General features: G+C 41.8%; 1 protein-coding gene across 1 annotated transcript in view; it reads right to left on the bottom strand.

The window, feature by feature from the left end:
- The window catches only part of si:rp71-68n21.9 (kelch-like protein 13), a 67,649-nt gene extending 60,065 nt beyond the window's left edge, over window positions 1-7,584 (bottom strand). The window contains exon 1 of the mRNA XM_048603130.1: window positions 7,490-7,584. The gene's annotated coding sequence lies outside the window, so the exon portion shown is untranslated. The remainder of the gene's footprint in view (window positions 1-7,489) is intronic.
- Window positions 7,585-22,169: the final 14,585 nt, after the last annotated feature.

Below are 22,169 nucleotides of genomic sequence, written 5' to 3'. Positions count from 1 at the left end.
CATCAGAGGAGCAGAAAAGCTGACGTTTCTGAAGAAGGGTCCTGACCCGAAACGTCAGCATTCCTGCTCTTCTGATGCTGCCTGGCCTGCTGTGTTCCTCCAGCTCCACACTGTGTTATCTCATTTCAGTCACTGTTAGCTTTTAGCAAATATGACAGCCAATTTATACACAAGGTCCTACAAATAGAAATTAAATCAAGTTTATTCTTTCCTTTGTGTTATACCATTCACCACTCCAGTTATGGTGCAAACTACCCTTCGTGCTATAGACCCATCTTTGTTTACACTGTGGTGTGATTCTTAAGCACAGGAGTAGGTGAATGGTTGTGCAAATTCAACTCTTGACCTTAATTCAGGCACATCTAGCATAAAACACTTTCATAAAATAAAATAAATTCATATCAGCTTAAAATTGGATTTACATTCTTAAAATACTATAACAAAACAACCTGTATTCTAATGCTAAAGTATTTTGTCCTCTCTCTTAATGTTCTGCTATACCTGCTGGGAGAAACATTTTAGTTCACTGGGTACCTCTTCCCTCCTGACACAGGAATTCCGAATTGAAGTTATTGCTAATCCTAGCATTTCCTGCTTTGTTGGCAAAGCACAAATTTAACAGCTGGGCTAAGAACAGGAGCCCTAGGGATTATGGAACACAGAAATACGATCATTCCCAGAATGCTAATTGTGAGTTTAAAAATGTCAACAAGATGGCAAATTGTATTCAAGTAAAATGACTGCACTCCAAAACAAAATCATTACGTACAGAGCATATCAATAGGTTGACAAAGGATTGGTGATAAATACAATGCTTCCAATTCCTGGTGAACATGTCACACTTTTTACTGCAGCACTTGCCAAATTACCACATAATGTACAACTATTTGTGCTCAAAGTGCATTTTTCATGGATCAATTGGTCTTCAAAGGAAAATAGAAAGCCATAGCAATCCCTTGGCTGGGTCACTGCTGCCAGCTCTGTATATTAATCCACAGGCTTATTAAATTGCTTCTAGAGCCAGTGAGGAAGATGAAAGCTTGTTGACGTAACTTGGGGTGGGTGGAGAGGTGGAGGACGATGGTTTTATGTGAAACAGACTTGTCAGATGAAAATACATTTCATTTCATTCTCATTTACTTAGGACATTTCAAAGTACAGTATCAGTCAAATACCGTGAGACTTTTAAATCCCATTTCACAATCATTTGTTTTGATATGTAATCATCTAACATTAAACAGTTTCATAAAATAAATTCATATCAGCTTAAAATTGGATTTACATTCTTAAAATACTATAACAAAGCAACCTGTATTCTGATGCTAAAGTATTTTGTCCTCTCTCTTAATGTTCTGCGATACCTGCTGGGAGAAACATTTTAGTTCACTGGGTGCCTTTCCTCTCCTGACACAGGAATTCTGGATTGACCTTATTGCTATGATTGCTGCCTCCAGCTCATACCTATACTTAGCATTAACTTTCATCTCAGGAGTGGGGAAAGCAGTACTCCAAATGGCTAGTGCTACATGTCTCTTTAAAGTGAGGGATATTGTGGTAGCCGGAAGTGTTGGGAGTCACTTCAAAGGAAATTAATATCCACTATGACCTCAACTAGCCATAAGGATCTTAGGTTTCAAGCAACTTGCCTCTTGCTTTCTAATCAACCTTTTGCATAAGACAACTCACACACTCTAAGTATTACTCTAGTAAATCATCTCTGAACTGATTCAAAGGGATGTCATTCCTTCCTTAAATAAGATCATTACTGTACATTGTATTATGGATATGGTCTCACAACTGCCCAGCAGAACTGAAGCATAACCTCCCTATTTTTTTGAATGGATATTTCTAATCAGCCTGTTCTAAAAGGTCATCGTTTCACTCTGAATCTCTGCCCTCATGTCCTAGTCTCCCCTACTAGTGGAAAAAATTTCTCCAGGATTCTCAGTATTTCAAAAAGTTTCAATAAGATCCCCTTCATCCTTCTAAACTCCACTGAGTACAGACCCAGAGTCCTCAACCATTCCTCATATGACAAGCCATTCATTCCCAGGATCATTCTTGTAAACTTCCTCTTGAATCCCTCCAACACCAACACATCCTTCCTTAGATACAGAGCCCAAAACTGCTCACAACATTCCAAATGTGGTCTGACCCAAACCTTCATTCCTGCTCTTGTATTCTAGCCCTCTTGAAATGAATGCTAACATTGCATTCACTTTCCTCACTGCCAACTGAAGCTGAACATTAATCTTAAGAGAATCCTGAACTAGGACTCCCAAGTTCCCCTGAACTTCAAATTTCCAAAGCCTTTCCCTGTTTAGAAAATAGACTATGCCTTTACTCTTCCTACTAAAGTGTATAATTCACATTTTTGCGCATTGTATTCCATATGTCACTTCTTTGCTCGCTCTCCAAGCCTGTCATTTTGCAGTTTCCCTGCTTTCTTAGCACTACCTGTCTGTCCATCTATCTTTGTATTTTCTGCAACCTCAGCAATAATGCCCTCAGTTCCTTAACCAGATTGTTTCATGTAGTTTTGGTCCTGACACAGATCCCTGCAGATATCCACTTGTCACTGGCTGCTATCCTGAAAAAGACCACTTTATCTCCACACTGTGCCTGCTGCCTGTAAGTCAATCCTCTATCCATGCCAGCACCTTTCCCGTAACACCATGGGGGTGGAACTATCGTGATAGATCATGATGGATCACTGTCCATTCCTCGAGGTGGTCTCCATTTCTTCACTAAGGCTGTTTTTCAATAAGAACACTCAGATATTGTTTCAAATGCACTTTATGAGTTAGCTGCTTTGTATAACTCCTATAATTCCTAATACATTTCTTGTATTTCTGTTAAAGATGAGCTAACCGTGTCAGCCTCAATTTATTTCACCTTCATCGTTTTCAGTTAAATTTTTAAAAAATTGTATCTAATAGGTGAATTTCCAAATCATTCCCCTGTATCATAGTCTCCTTTCTTTCTTGTCTACTTATATGAGCTTGAGATCTAGTCACAACATAACCAGGGAAAAAGCTGATTTTTGTTCAAAACATTTCAAATTCTTTTACCTCCACTGGTTGTTCTACTACTCCTGGTGAAGCCAATAATCCTGAATGTGTCAGGTAATTTCACAAAACAAAGTCAATTCCTCCTACAGGAATTTATTTCACTACTCAAACTACAATTTTTCTATTTACCGTGTCACTTTTCAATCCTGTAATGAGACTGATTTATAACCTCATTTGTATATATAACTGATTTGTATACCTCAATTAATATTTTTTCGACATTAACCTTTCTGAAAGACAAATGGCATCATAAGTCAGCATCAGTGACTGACTTGCTCCAATATCTCTCAATATCTTTATTGACTTAGTTGCATGATTCAAAGCAAAAGGAAATAGCTTCCCTTTTGATATATATCAGAACCTACAGCTGTCAGATTTTTCTTGTCGATAATTGAAAAATTTTCATGACTGTCCTGAATCATCTCTCCCTTTTTAGTACATTTCAAGAAAATACGTTCTCTTTGTATCACTGCTACAGTTTTAGCATATACTCCATTTTCTGAAGACTCCTTATACATCCTTACTACAGAAATAGGTGTCCCATTTAATATTCAGCAATCGTCTTTGGTATGTCTAATCTTGCTACAATAGAAGCATGTTAATTTCTTTATTTGATTCTAGCCTTTCTCTTATATTAACTTCTGTTTGTTCTCTAAAATCAGCACCTCTTCCATTCTGAAATATTCTGTTCTTCTTGAAGCTGTATTTTGGCCATCTTATGTACTCTCATGACCTTATTTGTTTGCAATTCAAGCCTTTTTTTTAATTCCATCTCATTCGTTCCCTTTCCATCAACCTCTATTTTTCATTTTCCTAAATTCAAAGTTTTCTTAGCTGTATTTTCTTTTGCTTTTCTACCTCCTCTAATTCAAGTCTTTTCATTTCCCACTCATTCTCTAGTCTAGTTTTCTTTTCATTCTAACTGCATCTTATGTAATTCCAGAAGTGACACCCAATTTCAGTTTTTCTTTCTTCCAGTTTTAAATATTGGATAATCACTTTTTAAAATTCATTCATGGGTGTGGTTGATGCTGGCTCGACAAGAATTTATTGCCCATCCCTAACTGCCAAGACAGCACTTAAGAATCACCCATATACTGGAGTAACATGCAGGCCCGATCAGATAAGGATGGCAGATCTCTTTAGATGTGAAGCTAGAAAAGCACAGCAGATCCGACAGCATCCGAGGAGCAGGAGAGTCAACGTTTCAGGCTGAAAACATTCGTCAGGACTGGGGAGGGGGAGGGGAGCCCAGAAGCAAATAGAGGGATGGGGTGGGGCTGGGGAAGGGTAGGAGAGATGATGATAGGTGGGTGCAGGTAGGATGTTATTGTGATTGGTCAATGGGAAGGGTGGAGCAGATAGGTGAGTAGGACGGTTAGGACAGGTCAGGGGGTTGGCGAGGAGGAGGGGGAGGGCTGGACGTGGCATAAGGCTGGGAGTGAAGGAATTTTGAAGCTGGTGAAGTCAATATTTAGGCCATTGGGCTGTAAGCTCCTTGGGTGAAATATCAGGTGTTGTTCCTCCAGTTTATGTTTGGCCTCACTCTGACAGTGGAGGAGGCCAAGGATGGACATGTTGCCAGGGGAATGGGAGGAGCATTAAAATGGATGGCAATCAGAAGGTCAGGTTGGTTGGTGCGTGCAGAGCACAGATGCTCCGTGAAACAGTACCCAAGTCTGCGTTTCGTCTCCCCAGTATAGAGGAGACCACATCGGGAGCAATAACCTTCTACCTGCATCCACCTATCACTATTCCATCTACCCTTCCCCAGCCCCACCCCGCTCTCTCTATTTACTTCTGGGCTCCTCTCTCCCTCCCCAGTCTTGATAAAGAGTTTCAGCCTGAAATGTTGACTTTCCTGCTCCTCGGATGCTGTCTGACCTGCTGTGTTTTTCCACCTTCGCATCTATTGACTCTGGCTTCCAGCATCTGCAGTCCTTACAGTCTCCAAGTGGCAGATTTCTTTCCCTGAAGGATATTAGTGAATCAGATGGGCTTTTCCTGGCAACCAACAACAGTTTCATGGTCACCATCAGACTCTTAATTTCATTTCTTTAAAATTAAAATTGTACCATCTGCCTGAGTGGGATTCAAATCTGGGTCCCCAGAATACTACCTGGGTCTCTGAATTAATACTCAGGTGATAGTACCATTCCGCTATCGGCTCACTTAAACTTGAAACATGTCAGCCTGTTGAGATCATACCTATTACTTCAGTGTATCTGCTAACTCGTTCAGTTTAACTTTTGTCATAGATTTTAAATTATTCACTATTGTTCACTGTTGAATCCAGTGAATTCAAAAATCCTGTAAGTCCCAAACAGCCTCCGTATGTTACAATCCATTTGATGTTATAATTGGACAAATCACATCCCACTCTGAAATCTGGTTCGAAAGATCATGTTTTGTTTTGTTCTGGTTTAATGAGGTGGTCTCTCACTGGAATAAAAGCTCTCATTTTGTAGATTTGATTTTAATAAAATATATGTTAATTCAGTAAAAGAAGTGAAGATAAAATGTATTAAACTAAACTATTTATATGACAAATCTAAAATTTTAAAACATGTCATGGAATATAGTGTCATTAATCCTAAAATCATCCCTTTACAAACCCCAAATTCACCCTTCTACGATACCCAAAAGGCCTTTTGTACAGTACTCACACCAGAAAATCCCTTTCTCTAACACCTCAATTGGTTTAATTTGACTTCAACTGCCAGTCTGAAAAATCTGATAGCTGCTTCCTGAAATATTATACACCTGACCTTAAATGTACTCCGATTCAAATAAACTCTTTAGGGTTTGCTGCCAACACTTCTGCTCTGGGACTATCACTATTTCCTTACTGCAGGGTAATAAGATGTCATGAAATCTAACTAACTTCTCCCTTTTCTCTTGAGCAACTTTCCACATGAAAAAAAACTTCTACAGAACTGCCCAAAACTGAAAATAAACTTGAATATGTCTCTAACTATAACAAATAAAAATCCTGAACATTCTAACGGCAACCCAGATACACAGTTGTTTATCTTGTCCAGTCATAAACTCCAAAGGAAAATACAAACCCATTAGTTCTAAAAACTAGCCCTCAACAAACTGTTATATTAAGAAAAAAATCACCATGACTACAGAAACACTTATAAGACAATTAATAATTCCATCAGATTTAAAAAAAAACTTATGTCACAAATTCAAATCAAAAATCCAAACTTAACACAGTCTACATCACAACATACATGAGTAATTTTCCAATTTGTTGGCTAGAAGCTTTGCAAGTGTACCAATAAGGACTGTAATTGCAAGTGATGCTCATTTGCTCGTTGCACAACATTATAACTGAAAATACAAATGAAACAACCCACCGAAAAGCCAAAATGACAGAATAGAATCATTTGAATATTGCAGCACACTCACAAAAACATTCAACTCTTGCATCTTTCAGCTCTCAGAAACTGCTAATCATGTAGATGGATTGCTCTGCTCCTCCCACCCAGATTTTTCAGCTTCCCCTTTTAAAATATTTATCCAGTTCTCTTTTAAACATTGTTACCTTAGAGAAGAAGTGGATACTCAGTCATTGAAACTATTTAAGTCCCAGAGATCAGCGGATTTTCGGGTACCAAGGGAAGAGAAATGGAGATGGGCATGAGGTAGAAGATCAGTCATTATCTTATAATGGAGGATAAGGTGTAAAGCTCTGAATGTGACTACTGCTCGGGATTTAATGTTCATATGTTTGTTTGAATTCTGCTTTCTGCTGTTTTTTGCCATTTATTTGCAATCATCAACTTAAAAAATCCACCCTATCACACCAACCTCTCTTTGACCTTTCATTGAGGATCATAGGTTAATGCCATTGTGTTACTTGTTGACCAGTCCAAATAATTTTCACCAAATCATTTGATTAAAATCTTTTTATGATTTTGAACACCCCTTTTAGGACTAATTTAAGCTTCTTTTGTTTGAATTAAGTGAGTCCCACTTTTGAATCTTTGTTCATGGCTAGGATCACACTTTTGGCAGCCCTTTCAGATCATCTTTGTGAGGCTCTTCTCTGTGTCCTTAAAATGTTTCCTTAAGGAAGTCTTCCAAAATTGAACACACTATTTTGAACAAAATCTAGTTAATAATCTTTATAGAGAGACATTACTTCTTTACATTGTGTTTTAAAGGAAACATTAAAGCTTCACTATATGGAGACCATAGAACCAATTAAATATTTCCACAAGAATCTTTTGGACTAAGAATTACTATTTGACTTAGTGCAACCCTTTAGTTCTTATTTGCAGAAAAATGGTCCAATTGTGAGATTATAGACATCTTGAACATATTTACAAAGCAATGGATAGATTTGGCAAAATTATTGTTAATTACTTCATTTTATACTTATTAATGTAAACCAGAAAACTACTTACCAATGATGCCTGTAGGTACATCCGAAAATAAAAAAAAAATTTCCAGAGCAAAAACCAATAATTGTTTCTTAGTCTTTTTCATTCCAAGATTAAAGACATGCAACAAATGGTGTGACAACTAACAGTGTTTCTACCAAGTGCAGCAATTAATAGCACTGTCTATTATCTGATAAGACTATGGTTTATGACGTCTGCAAAGACTTTCTGCTGCAGTGCTTGAAAAAATATCAATTGATTCAGCAGGTACGATTTGTCTGCCTTCTCTGGGTATACCACTAGCCAGAGATGGTTATCCTATTCTCAAAATAAGCCTGACTGTTGTCTGACCCAAAGTTGACTTGGGCTATTTTTCAGATGTTTTGCTGACAGTCACTTGCAACTATTTAGCATTTAATTAACAAATGCTGGCCCAGTCAATAATGTCCATGTCCCATGAGTGACTGAAAAACAATGGTACCATGTGTCAAACTAAATACTTTAGTGTCTGAGATAACAAGGTGTAGAGCTGGATGAACACAGAAGGCCAAGCGGCATCAGAGGAGCAGGAAAGCTGACATTTCGGGTCTGGACCCTTCAGGATTCTTAAGAAACAGCAATGACTAAATCAGTGACAATCAGCAAAACTTCAACACTTGTTCCTGTCTATGCAGGAAGTACAGGACTGATTCTCTGACTCCGCAATTTCTCCTATGACAACTTCCCCTCTCTCCTGTTGCCTACTCACTCCTCACTCTTGAGCCGTGCTTTTGGGCTGTTCTGTGTCATATGAATTGATCCAGTTTAAACAGTCGAGTTGCTTGTGCTAGTGTGACAGCCAAAGATGATATGAGATCCTCACAACTGTCAGCTGACTATATTTTCAGACACCAGCTTTGCCAGCATAGTATCTGCTTTTGTCATCCATCAGATCCATCTGGGATGCCTTGGGCAGATTCTTAAATTACTGATACAAAATAGGGAAGGATACATATACGGTTGGCAGAAGATTGGCTTAGTCTTGGTAAAAAAAAATAGGATTACTATGTGGCACATAAAAGTTAGTTACTTTTCATCTGTACCTGAGATACCTGAGACTCTTTGGTAGGACTCAGGCCAGACTTAAGAGTAAGTATGCATTAGTGTTCCTGAGATATTCTAGTACACAGCGGATATCTGAACAACAATCAGAACACTTGAGCATAAACACGATATTTGTCAGATTCTCCTAGGAACAGGCCATTATATCTTAAATAGCAGAGCTTATGTCATAACATCAGGTAACCCTTTCATGTACTACATACCTTTTACAACCAATGACACTGGGCAGGTCTCAGGCCACTCAGTTGTGGTGCATGATTCATGGTGCAGCATCCATTTCAGGCCTGAAACCGAGCCAAAGTGAACTTTCTATTTCAGATTTTTTACTTTGCAGGTCTCACTAACTTAAACAAGACTCAAGAAAAATGAAAAAATTAAGCCATCAAAAATGTACAGGATGAGAGAAAGAAGAAAAGGTCAGCTTATGGTAGATATTGACAGTTCAAACAGTAGAAGCCCTATTGGCATATAGAAACTGCAAAGGTTATGTTTCAAAATAAATTGAGAGTGAAGAGCGGGTAAATAAGATGGCAAAGAAACACTGGCATGTACAATACGGGATAATCCAAAAGTATTTTATAAGTGCATTATGGCAAGAGGATAGCAAGGGTTAGAGTAGAACCCGTTAAGGATCAATGTGGTAATCTTTCTGTGGAGATAGAAGATGTAGGTGAAGTTCTAAATGATTACTTTGTATCTGTATTCACAATCAAGAAGGTAACAAACTAAGGGAGAGGTCTAATATACTTGAACAAAATAACATTGAGAAAGAAGTGGTATTAGCAGTTTTAGAAGGGGTCGAAATGCTAACAATCCCAAGGCCCAGATGGGATGTATCCCAGGCTGTAGTGAGAGGCCAGAGAGGAGATTTGTAAGCACCTTGACATTAATATTTAAATCCTCTCTGGACATAGGAGTGGTGCCAGAGGATTAGACGGCAGCTAATGTGGTGCTGTCCTTCAATAAAAGTAGTAATGATAAACCAAGGGACTATAGACCTGTGAATTTAACATTGGTGGTAGCGAAGCATTTGGAAAAAAATTCTGAGAGGCAGAATTTATCTTCACTTGGAGAGACCAGGATTAATCAAGAATACTCAACATGTCTTTATCAGTGGCAGATCATGGTTAACAAATTTAATTTCACAGCTGAAACAAAAACTGGTGGTTTGCTAAGGTAAAAAGCTTTACACTGCACAATGATATAAATGAGCTGGTGAATTAGCAGCTAAAGCTGAGTCCTGAAAAATATGAAGCAATGTACTTTGGGAGGGCTAAAAAGTAAGAGAGTACTGATGAATGGTAGGACCCTGAGAAATCCTGAGGAACAGCAGGATATTGGTGTACTTTTACATAGATCCTTGAAGGAAACAGGATAAGTGGATAGAGTGGTTAAAAAGGCATATTGGAAAGTTCCCTTTCTTAGCCAAAGCATAGAATACAAGAGCTAGGAGGTTATGATGATGCTGTATACAACATTAGTCAGGCCACAGCTAGAGTTCTATGTGCACTTCTGGTCACCACACTATAGGAGTGATGTGAGTGCACTGGAGATGGTGCAGAGGAGATTCACAGGGTGTTGCCTTTTAGATTTATTGTCATTTATATACATATAATATATATGAATTAAATACAATGAAAAGTGCTTTTCTTTTGCATGATATATGCAAAGTGTTGCCACACTCTGGTGCCATCTTGAAACACTGAATATAATGCAAGATTTTACTGCAGTAGAATTCATCTTTCTCTCTTCTTCTTGTTGCTCTTCCACTGCTCCTGCAGACACTGCTTGAAATCAGCTGGGACCTCTGTAATGGGCTCTGCGGTCTCATTTTGGGCCTCTGCTGTCTCCACTCCCATGACTGCTGCATCTGAGCTGGAGCCTTGGGCCTACAGATGCACAGTCACAGGAGTGGCAGTGTTACCTAGGCTGCAGTGTTTCAGCTACAAAGAGAGACTACATAGATTAGGGTCGTTTTCCTTAGATCACAGAAGGCTGAGGAAGGACCTGACTGAGGAGTACAAAATTATGAGTAGCATAGATTCAGTCATTACGCATAAACTTTCCAAATTACCAGGGGGCATAATACTAAGGTAAGAAATAGGAGGTTTAGAGAGGATTTAAAGAGAATTTCTTTCATCCAGAGGGCTGTGGGTATCTGGAACTGACTGTCTAAAAGGGTGATAAAGGTGGAAACCATCACAACATCTAAGGTGTATTTAGATGAACACATGAACTGCAATAACATACAACGCAGTGGGCTATGTGCTAGGAAATGGCATTACAGTAGATAGGTGCTTGATGACTGGCATGGATTTGATGGATCAAAATGCCTCTTTATGAGCTGTAATATTCCATGACCCTATGAGTCTTTTCAAACTACTGAATTCATTAACATTAACAAGAACTAGTAGGACTGTCATTTAGAGTTTAGTCAGTCTGTCTTTTCTCCTATCCTTGTTTCCAGGGGTTGGGGCACAGAGATCTATTTGTTTGGTCTATGCCTATGCTATGCATTGCAGTACTGCAAACATTTGTCATTGCCTTCTGCTGGAAAGCTGAGCTGGAAAATCTCCTGCTTTCGCTGCTGTGTCATCCGGTTGTGTCTACTATGGCTTTAAGAGAGATGTGTTCTGTGCTGTTTCTCTTGCAGAGGGGGTTACCACAGTAGTGCTGGAATGTCTGCTTCAGACAGAGAGTTGGTAAAAATCGTTGGAGTTCTCCCTGGGTATATTTTTTAAAATGAGATAAAAGAATCAGAAATGGGCAGGGTCAGGCCTCACACAGACCCAGGAAGGCTTTTAGTTTGGCTTTCGGTTAGTTGAAGATTTCTGCTGGCTGATGACCTAAAATCTTGAGTTCCTGGCTGTTAGAGTGAAATCTTGGACAGTGAGGCTTCCTCTTACAAGGCTGGACTGGAGAAAGACAGCACATGAGTATAAATTCCCTTGCCAAAGGTGTGTTTATGGGATGCTGCCTATATTGGAGCAGTTGGTCATTAGTGGTTAAATCATATATTATCTTGTTAAATATTTCAATGGAATTAAAGTTATGCCAGTTCTTCTTTCCATTTGTATTTTAGCTATATTGTAAGGATAAAGTGTGCTTTTCTTAAAGCTAATGATGGATCAATCGAATTACATTTGAAATACAGCACCTTACAATAGCCTCTACCCTAACTTTTATATTTATTTAAAGGCAATCTCCTTACTAGTTTGGGGTGTCTGGTCTGGTCCATAACAGAATACATTTGGAAGGATTTATATGTGATAGTCACCCTGTTTGGCCATGCTATAAATACACTATGGTCATCAAGTCATGGAGTGGAATTCAGACCTGGAGCTTCTGATTCAGAGATTGGGACACTACCATTGCATATCTAGATCTCCAATGGAGGCTTCTACTAAGCTATGAATGGTTCAGGGGTTGTAACTGAGAATATCAAAGTATAATACTGGAATCTGAAAATTACATAAATAAAACAGTATATCTCAGCTGAAATCTAAACAGTTGCACAAGCTTTGCACAAGATATTGTGAAAAATCTGAACGATTACTGTTTGGATATTTTGATAGACTGTTCTTTACGTTGTTAATTATAGAGCATGCAGAGGTGAATTTAGTGATATAATGTCCTGCACTTGAGATTGAGTCAATGTTTAGAATTTTTGTCTATGGTACAGGAAGTTCACTTTTCAGACGGGTTTGTGTATTCAGTTTGGTACAAAATGATTTTCATACTCAGTTGATGGAGTGTAGTACTATGTAAGTCACATGTTCATTTGCTGAAGTGGTTTTGCAACACAACATAAAGGAACCGTGAAGGAAGGAAATGACTGAGTGAATCTTGCAAAATACTTTGATTAAATGGAACTGAGTATACATTCTGTACATTGAGCACATTTAATAGAATTAGAGGAATGGGAAGTGAAATAGAGTATGACCTCTTTTCAGCAGAAGCCAAGGACAATGCTTCCAAGCAGAGCCTTAGGATTGAGAAATCATTTGTACTTGTGTGAAAATATTTGTGGAACATTGTCTATTTGTGTAAGACCTGAGGTCAGTCTCTAAGGATTATTTCTGGAGAAGGCAATCAAGCAATTTTGAAATCGAACAACCTGTTCACTATCATCTATTTTCCACCTCGTGATAAAAGCTGAAATTACCCCATATTGTCATTTACTGCAACTAATTTAAATGTAGCCTTTCACTGTTCTATTCACAAAGTGGGATGGTGCCATTTACTGGAAGAATGGCAATAAGACACTAATATTCATTTGCAAGATCTCCGTGTTGACCAAAATACAAACAACCTTAAAGGAAGCAGAAAAAAAAGTCAAAAAATTAAAAGTAAAGAACAAAAAAGATGAGAAAAGAATGACCCTGTGGAAGCCCTGACATGCGGATCTATGTGGGATTTGCCTGGAAAATTTAATCTTTTCCCTGCAATTTCCCTGCTCCCCAGGACCCTCTATGAATGCCTCAGAATCTGAGCTAGGGCCAATACTTTGGCCAGTTCTGGAGTACAGTACTGTACATGGATAGTTACCCAGAAAATAATTAAAACCTGGTCTGACATCTGTGTAACTCTCCAAATGACCCTCCCCCATGTCACTCCCCCGACTACTGCACACTCGACTCAACTAACACTTGACCACTCCCAATCTGACCTGACAACCACACAAACACTCTTTTAAACTGATCCAACTACACCCTGACTTCTTCTCTTGACTGCTGCCTAGCAAAATGTCACAAACAGGTACAGAAAATAAGCAAGAAAGCTAATGGAATCTTGGCCTTTATCTCTAAAGGACTGTAGTACAAGGATGCAGAAGGTATGCTGCAGTTATACAAAACCCTGGCTTGACCCCACTTGGAGTACTGTGAGGAGATCTGGGCACCACATCTTAGGAAGGATAGATTGACCTTGAAGGGATTACAATGCAGCCACAATCTTATTGGTTGATGAAGCAGGCATGAGTGGCCAAACAACCTATTTCTGCTCCAAACTTTTATTTATTATTCTGATGAAGCAGTGCTGTTCTTATGAAGATTAACTGGACTTGAAACGCTAACTCTGTTTTCTCGCCACAGTTGCAGCCAGACTTGCTGAGTTTCCCCAGCAAGTTTTGTTTTTGTTTCGGATCTCCAGCATTTGCAGTTCTTTGTTTTATCTTATATATTATGTTTGATGAGTCTAATATGGGATATACCAAGCTATGAGGTTACACATTGTGGTTGAAAACAGTTCTGCTGTTGCTGTTGGCCAACAGAACTGCATGTGAACCTAATCTTGCGCAGCTAGATCCTTTGTGAATCTGTCCTATTTGTCACAATGTTACTGCCACACAGTATGTTGGAGGATATCATCAGTGTGAAGAAGGGTTGCCTTCTCCACGAAGAGCCGTATGCTAATTGCTCTTACCAACAGGGACATGGACAGATCCATCTCTCTTTTTATTCACTCGTGGAACATGTGCATCGCTGGCTGGCCAGCATTTATTGCCCTTCTCTAGTTGCCCTTGGGAAGGTGGTGGTGAGCTGCATTCTTGAACCAGTGCAGTCCACTTGCTGTGGGTTCACCCACAATGCCATTAGGGAGGGAATTCCAGGATTTTGACTCAGCGACAGTGAAAGTATCCAAGTCAGGATGGTCAGTGGCTTAGAGGGGAACTTGCAGGTGGTGGTGTTCCCATGTAGCTGTTGCTCTTGTCCTTTCAGATGGAAGTGGTCGTTGGTTTAGAAGGTGCTATCTAAGGATTTTTTTGGTGAATTTCTGCAGTGCGTTTTGTAGATAGTGCACACTACTGCTACTGAACTTCGGTGGTGGAGGAAGTGGATGTTTGTGGATGTGGCGCCAATTAAGTGGGCTGCTTTGTTTCTTTTTCTATTCATTTGTGGGATGTGGGCATCGCTGGTTGACCAGCATTTCTTGCCCATCCCTAGTTGCCCTTGAGAAGGTGTGGTGAGCTGCCTCTTGAACGAGTGCAGTCTACCTGCTGTAGGTTGACCCACAGTGTTATTAGGGAGGGAAACCCAGTGACAGTGAAGGAACGGTGATATATTTCTAAGTCAGGATGGTGAGTGGCTTGGAGGGGAACTTGGATGTGTCTGCTGCCCTTGTCCTAGATGGAAGTAGTTGTGGGTTTGAAAGGTACTGTCTGAGGATCTTTGGTGAATTTCTGCAACTTGTGCATTTTGTGGATGTTACACATTGCTGCTACTGAGCGTCAGTAGTGGAGGGAGTGAATGCTTGTGGATGTAGTGTCAATCAAGCGGGCTGCTTTGTCCTGGATGGTGTCAAGCTTCTTGAATATTGGTGGGGCTGTACTCAACCAGGCAAGTGGGGAGTATTCCATCACACTCCTGACTTGTGTGCTGTAGATGGTGGACAGGCTTTGAGGAGTCAGGAGATTAGTTACTTGCTGTAGTATTCCGAGCTCCTGACCTGCTTTTGTAGCCACTGTGTTAATGTGGTGAGTCCAGTTGAGTTTCTGGTCAATGGTAACCCCCAGGATGTTGATAGTGGGGGATTCAGTGATGGTAACACCATTGAATGTCAAGGGACAGTGGTTAGATTGTCTCTTATTGGTGATGGTCATGGCGTGACATTTGTGTGGCGTGAATGTCATCTGCCACTTGTCAGCCCAAGCCTGGATATTGTCCAGATCTTGTTGTATTTGAACATGGACTGCTTCAGTATCTGAAGAGTCAAAAATAGTGCTGAACATTGTGCAATCATCGGCGAACATCCCCACTTCTGACCTTGTGATGGAGGGAAGGTCATTGATGAAGCAGAATGGTAGGGCCTAGGACACTACCCGGATGAACTCCTGCAGAGATGTCCTGGAGCTGAGATGATTGACCTCCAACGACCACAACCATCTTCCTATGTGTCAGGTATGACTCCAACGACCGGAGAGTTTGCCCCCTGATACCCATTGATTCCAGTTTTGCTAGGGTTCATTGATGCCACACTCGGTCGAATGCTGCCTTGATGTCAAGGGCTGTCACACTCACCTCACCTCTGGAATTCAGCTCTCTTGTCCATGTTTGAACCAAGGCTGTAATGAGGTCAGGAGCTGAATGACCCTGGTGGAACCCAACCTGGGCGTCACTGAGCAGGTTATTTCTGAGCAGGTGCTGCTTGATAGCACTGTTAATGATACCTTCCATCACTTGATTGATGATTGAGAGGAGGCTGAAGGGGCGGTAATTGGCCGGGTTGGATTCATCCTGCTTTTTATGTACAGGACATACTTGGGCAATTTTCCACATTGTTGGGTGGATACCAATGTTGTAACTGTAATGGAACAAGTTGGCGAGGGGAGTGGCAAGTTCTGGAGCACAAGTCTTCAGTACTATTGCTGGAATGTTGTCAGGGCCTGTAGCCTTTGCAGTGTCCAGTGCCTCCAGCTGTTTCTTGATATCACGTGGAGTGAATCGAATTGGCTGAAGACTGGTATCTGTAATGCTGGGGACCACTGGAGGGAGGCCGAGATGGATCATCTACTCGGCACTTCTGGCTGAAGATTGCTGCGAATGCTTCAGCCTTATCTTTTGTACTGATGTGCTGGGCTCTTCCATCATTGAGGATGGGGATATTTGTGGAGCCTCCTCCTCCAAAGTGAGTTGTTTAATTGTCCACCACCATTCACAACTGGATGTGGCAGGACTGCAGAGCTTAGATCTGATCCGTTGGTTGTGGGATTGCTTAGCTCTATCACTTGCTGCTTTGGCTGTTTGGCAGCTTCACCAGGTTGATACCTCATCTTCAGGTGTGCCTGGTGCTGCTCGTGGCATGCCCTCCTGCACACTTCATTGAACCAGGGTTGATCCCCTGGCTTGATGGTAATGGTTGAGTGGGGGATATGCCGGGCCACGTGGTTATAGATTGTGTTGGAGTACAATTCTGCTGTTGTTGATGACCTGCAGCACCTCATGGATGCCCAGTCTGGAGTTGCTAGATCTGTGCGCGCTCTGTCCCATTTAGCACCTGATAATGCCACACAACACGATGGAGATTATTCTCAATGTGAAAGCGGGACTACGTCTCCACAAGGACTGTGCAATGGTCACTCTTACCGATACTGTCATGGACAGATGCAACTGCAGCTGGCAGATTAGTAAGGATGAGGTCAAGTATGTTTTTCCCTCTTGTTGGTTCCCTCACCACCTGTCGCAGACCCAGTCTAGCAGCTATGTCCTGTAGGACTCGACCAGCTCGAGCAGTAGTACTGTTGCCGAGCCACTCTAAGTGGTGGACATTGAAATCCCCCACCCAGAGTACATTTTGTGGCCTTGCCATCCTCAGTACTTCCTCTAAGTGTTGTTCAACATTGAGGAATACTGATTCATCAGCTGAGGGAGGACGGTATGCGGTAATCAGCAGGAGGTTTCCTTGCCCATGTTCAACTTGAAGCCATGAGACTTCATGGGGTCTGGAGTCAATGTTGGGGACTCCTAGAGCAACACCCTCCCGACTGTATACCACTGTGCCGCCCCCACTGCTGGGTCAATCCTGCCAGTGAGACAGGACATTTCCAGGGATGGTGATGGTGGTGTCTGGGACATTGTCTGTAAGGTATGATTCTGTGAGTATGACTATGTCAGGCTGCTGCTTGACTAGTCTGTGAGACAGCTCTCCCAATTTTGGCACTAACCCCCAGATGTTAGTGAGGAGGACTTTGCATGGTCAACAGAGCTGTTTCTGCCGTTGTTTTTTCTGGTGCCTAGGTCGATGCCAGGTGATCCATCCAGTTTCATTTCTATGAGACTTTGTAGCGATTGGTACAACTGAGTGGCTTGCTAGCCATTTCAGAGGGCAACTGAAAGTCAACGACATTGCTGTGGGTCTGGAGTCACATGTAGGCCAGACCAGGTGAGAATGGCAGATTTCCTCCCCTGAAGAACATTAGTGAACCAAATGGGTTTTTCCGACAACCAGCAAGTCTCGTGATAATACCTCTAGGCCTTCGCCTGCCCCTGACCTGGATGGTATCAAACTTCTTGACTGTTTTTGGAGCTGCACCCATCCAGACAGGTGGGGAGAATTCCGTCACACTCCTGACTTGTGCCTTGTAGATGGTGGACAGACTTTGGAGTCAGAAGGTAAATTATTTCCTGCAGTATTCCTAGCCTCTGTCCTGCTCTAGTAGCTACTTTATTTATATGGCATATTAAGTTGGGTTTTTGCTCAATGGTAGCCCCCACAATGTTGAAAATGGGGAATTCAGTGATGGTAACACCATTAAATGTCAAGGGATGGTGCTTATATTGACTCTTATAGATGGTTATTGCCTGGCATTTGTGTGCCGCGAATGTTTCTTGCCACTTTTCAGTCCGAGCCTCGATATTGTCCAGATCATACTATGCTTGAACATGGACTGCTTCAGTATTTCAGGAGTTGCAAATGGTACTGAGGAGTCATCGGTGAATATCCCCACTTCTGACCTCATGATGGAGGGCAGGTCAGTGATGAAGCAGCTGTAGATGGTTGAGCCTAGGATACTACCTTGAGGAACTCCTGAAGAGATGTCCTGGAACTGAGTTCACTGACCTCCAGCAACCACAACCATCATCCCATGTGTTAGGTATAACACAAACCAGCAGAGAGTTTGTCTCCTGATTTTCCATTAATTTTAGTTTTTCTCGGGCTTCTTGGTGCCAGACTCAGTCAAGTGGGACCTTGATGTCAAGCGCTGTCACTCTCACCTCACCTCTGGAATTCAGCTCTTTGGTCAATGCTGGAACCAATGAGGTCAGGAGCTGAGTGGCCCTGGTGGAACCCAAACTGAGCATCACTGAGCAGGTTATTGCTGAACACGTGCTGCTTGATAGCACTGTTGATGACACCTTCCATCATTTTGCTGATGGTCGAGAGCAGAGTGATGGGGCGGTAAGTGGCCAAGTTGCTTTTTATGTGCAGGACATATTTAGGCAATTTTTTACGTCGGATAGAATCCATCGACTCCCTCCAGTATGGAAGCAGGCCATTCGGCCCAAACAGACTCTCTGAACAGCATCCCACCCAGATTCACCCCCTACCCCATCACTGTAACAGTACATTCCCCACGGCTAATCCCCCTAGCCTACTTATCCCTTGACACTATGGGCAATTTATCTTGGCTCAATCCACCTAACCTGCACATCTTTGGACTGTGGGAGGAAACCGGAGCACCCAAAGGAAACCCATGCAGACACAGGGAGAATGTGCAAACTCCACACAGTCGCCCGAGGCTGGAATTGAACACAGGTCCCTGGCGCTGTGAGGCAGCAGTGCTAACCATTCAGCCAGATGCCAGTGTTGCACCTGTACTGGAACAACTTGGCTAGGGAAGCAGCAGGTTCTGGAGCACAAGTCTTCAGTGCTATTGCTGGAACGTTGTCAGGACCCGTAGCCTTTGCAGTATCCAGTGTCTCCAACCGTTTCTTGATATCACGTGAAGTGAATCAAATTGGCTGAAGACTATTATCTATGATACTGGTGACAACTGGAGAAGGCCAAGATGGATCATCCATTTGGCACTTCTGGCTGAAGATTGCTGCGAATGCTTCAGCCTTATCTTTTGCACTGATATTTTGGGCTGTTCCATTATTGAGAATGGGGATATTTGTGCAGTCTCTTCCTGCAGTAAGTTGTTAAATGTCAACCACCATTCACGAGTGGATGTGACAGGACTGCAGAACTTATATCTAATATACTGGTAGTGACATTCTTAGTTCTGCCTATCGCTTGCTACTTATGCTGTTTGGCATGCAAGTAATCCTGTTTGGTAGCTTTACCGGTTGACACCTCATGTTTGGGTATGCCTGGCGCTGCTCTGGACGTGGCCTCCTGCACTTTCCATTGAACCCGGGTTGATCCTCTGGCTTGATGATAATGTTTGAGTGGGGGATATACCAGGCTACAAGATTGCAGAATGTGCTGGAGTACAATTCTGCTATTGATGGGCCACGGTCTTAAGTTGCTAGATCTGTTTGAAGTCTGTCCCATTTAGCATGGTGAAAGTGCCACACAACACGATGGAAGATATGGTGGGACTTTGGGTGCACAAGGACTGTGTGGTGGAGACTCTTACCAATGTTGCCATGGACAGATGCACCTGCAGCCAGCAATTAGTAAGGATGAGGTTAAGTATGTTTTTCCGCTACAGATCTGTTCTAGGACCTGACCAGCTTGATCAATAGTGCTGCTGCCAAGACACTTTCATCAGTGGACACGGAAATCCTCCACCCAGAGTACATTCTGCACCCTTGCCACCCTCAGAGCTTGTTCCAAGTATTGTTCAACATGGAGCAGTGCTGATTCATCTGCCGAGGGAGGACATATGTGGCAATCAACAAGAGGTTTCCTTGCCTGTGTTTAACCTGAAGCTATGAGAATTCTTGAGGTCCAGAGTCAATGTTGACTCTGACAGCGACTCCCTGCTGTCTGTATACCACTGCGCTGCCATCTCTGCAGGGTTTGTCCTGTTGATGGGATAGGTCATTTCCAGGTGATGGTGGTGTGTCTGGGACACTGCCTGTAAGGTATGATTCCATGAGTATTACTATAACAGACTGTTGTGTGACTAGTCTATGAGACAGCTCTCCCAATTTTAGCACTAGTCCCTCTGTGTTAGTAAGGAGGACTTTGCAGGGTTGACAGGGCTGTTTCTGCTGTTGTCTGTTCCTGGTGCCTAGGTCGATGCTAGGTGGTCTGTCTGGTTTCATTTCTTTGTGGATTGATAGCAATTGATACAACCGAATAGCTTGCTAGGCCATATTTTCAGGGCAGTTCAGAGTCAACCACGTTGCTGTGGATTTGGAGGGATATGTACACAGTCTGGGTAAGAATGGCAGATTTTTGTTTCCATGAGGGACATTAGTGAGCTAGGTAGGTTTTTATGACAATGGTTACATGGTTATTAGTAGGTTTGTACTTCCATTTTTGTCCATTGGTGGGATTTGAACCACCATCCTCAGAACATTGGCTCAATTTTTGGATTAATAGTCCAGCGATAGTACCACTAGGCCGTCACCTCCCCATCTGCGTCAGATGGATTGGTGAGGACAAATTCAAGTGGGATTTCCTTTGTGCTGATTCTCTGACAAGATGTTGGAGGCTCAGTCTGCCAGATTTATCCTTCATGATCAGAGAGTTCCATCAGTCATACTGCTACTGAACCACATTTAGTGATGGACATTGAAATTCCTACCAAAAGTAGATTCTGTGTCCCTGTCGTCTTCAGTGCTTCTTCCAAGTGATATCCTATATGGAGAATTATTGATTCAGCAGCTGAGACAGGGTGGTAAGTGGCAAGAGCAAGATGTTTCCTTACCCAAATTTGAAACAATATACTGAGGCTTCCGGGGGTCTGGCATTGATGTTGCAAACGCTCAGGGCCAACACCTCCAATGGACCTGTCCTGCTGGTGGAACAGAACATACTCAGGAATGGTGATGGAGGTGTCTGAAGCATTGTCTGTAAGGTATAATTATGTAAGGATGCTGCTTGGCTTGTCTTTGAGATTGCTCCTCCAATTTTGGCACAAGTGCTCATATATTAGTGAGGAGGGCTTTGCAGATTCATCTGAGCAGAGTATGCTCTTGTCATTTCTGGTGCCTATGTGAGTGCTAGATGGCCTGTCCAGTTTTATCATGGTTCAACTTTTCTATAGCTGTTCAATACAACTGAAAGGCCTGCAATCCATTTCAGAGGGCATTAAGAGGCAGCAACATAACCTCAGATTTAGAATCACATGTAGGATATTCTGAAAGACAGGTTTTATGAAGAAGAGTCATACCAAAGTATTAACTCTGTTTCTCTCTCCACAGCTGCTGCCGAGTTTCTCCACCGTTTTCTGTTTTTGTTTCTACCTCTAACACCTTGCTTTTTCATAAGCTCAAAATTTCCTTCCCTATTGACCAACAAAGAACCAAATATGTTTTTACAAAACTCCAGCAGTTTTATGCTTGACAAGGACTTATAGTAATATTTACCCCTTAGTTTTATGTATGATAATTAAATTAATTTTAATTCCCCAATGCTCTGTTGGAATTTGAACTGACAGTTGTGTAAGCATTAAACCAATTTTCTGGATTTAGTCCAGTACATAAACACTAAGCTGCTTGCAGTCAGTAGGTGACGATGTTGAAGATTTTTCCTGAACTAAAGAGAACATGTTTGTCTGAACAGTGCAAAAATTAGAATCATTGCCTCAGCAATGGTCTGAGGTTTGGATGATGTCATGTATATCCCAGAACCAATGTTCTGTTGTAAGGGGTATTGAACTGAAATCATCAGCTGTGGTTTCACAAAAGCTGTCTGTTCATTCTCTTGTGACTGTAAATTAATGCAGGCACGAGCAACTAATTTGACATTCTCCCTGTGTCTGCATGGGTTTCCTCCAGCTGCTCCGGTTTCCTTCCACAGTTCAAAGATGTGCAGGTTAGGTGGATTGGCCACGCTAAATTGCTCCAGGTTGTTAAGGGATGTGCAGGCTCAGTGTGTTAGCCATGGGAAATGAGGGGTTACAGAGATAGATGGTGGGGTGGGTCTTGGTGGGATGCTATTCGGAAGATTGGTGTGGACTTGATGGGCCAAATTGCCTGCATCCATG

The sequence above is a fragment of the Rhincodon typus genome, chromosome 11 (genome assembly GCF_021869965.1).
Source record: "Rhincodon typus isolate 14 chromosome 11, sRhiTyp1.1, whole genome shotgun sequence".
In the NCBI taxonomy this organism is placed as follows: Eukaryota; Metazoa; Chordata; class Chondrichthyes; order Orectolobiformes; family Rhincodontidae; genus Rhincodon; species Rhincodon typus.
Note: the sequence above shows the minus strand (reverse complement) of the source record. Positions and strands in the feature narration are given on the sequence as shown.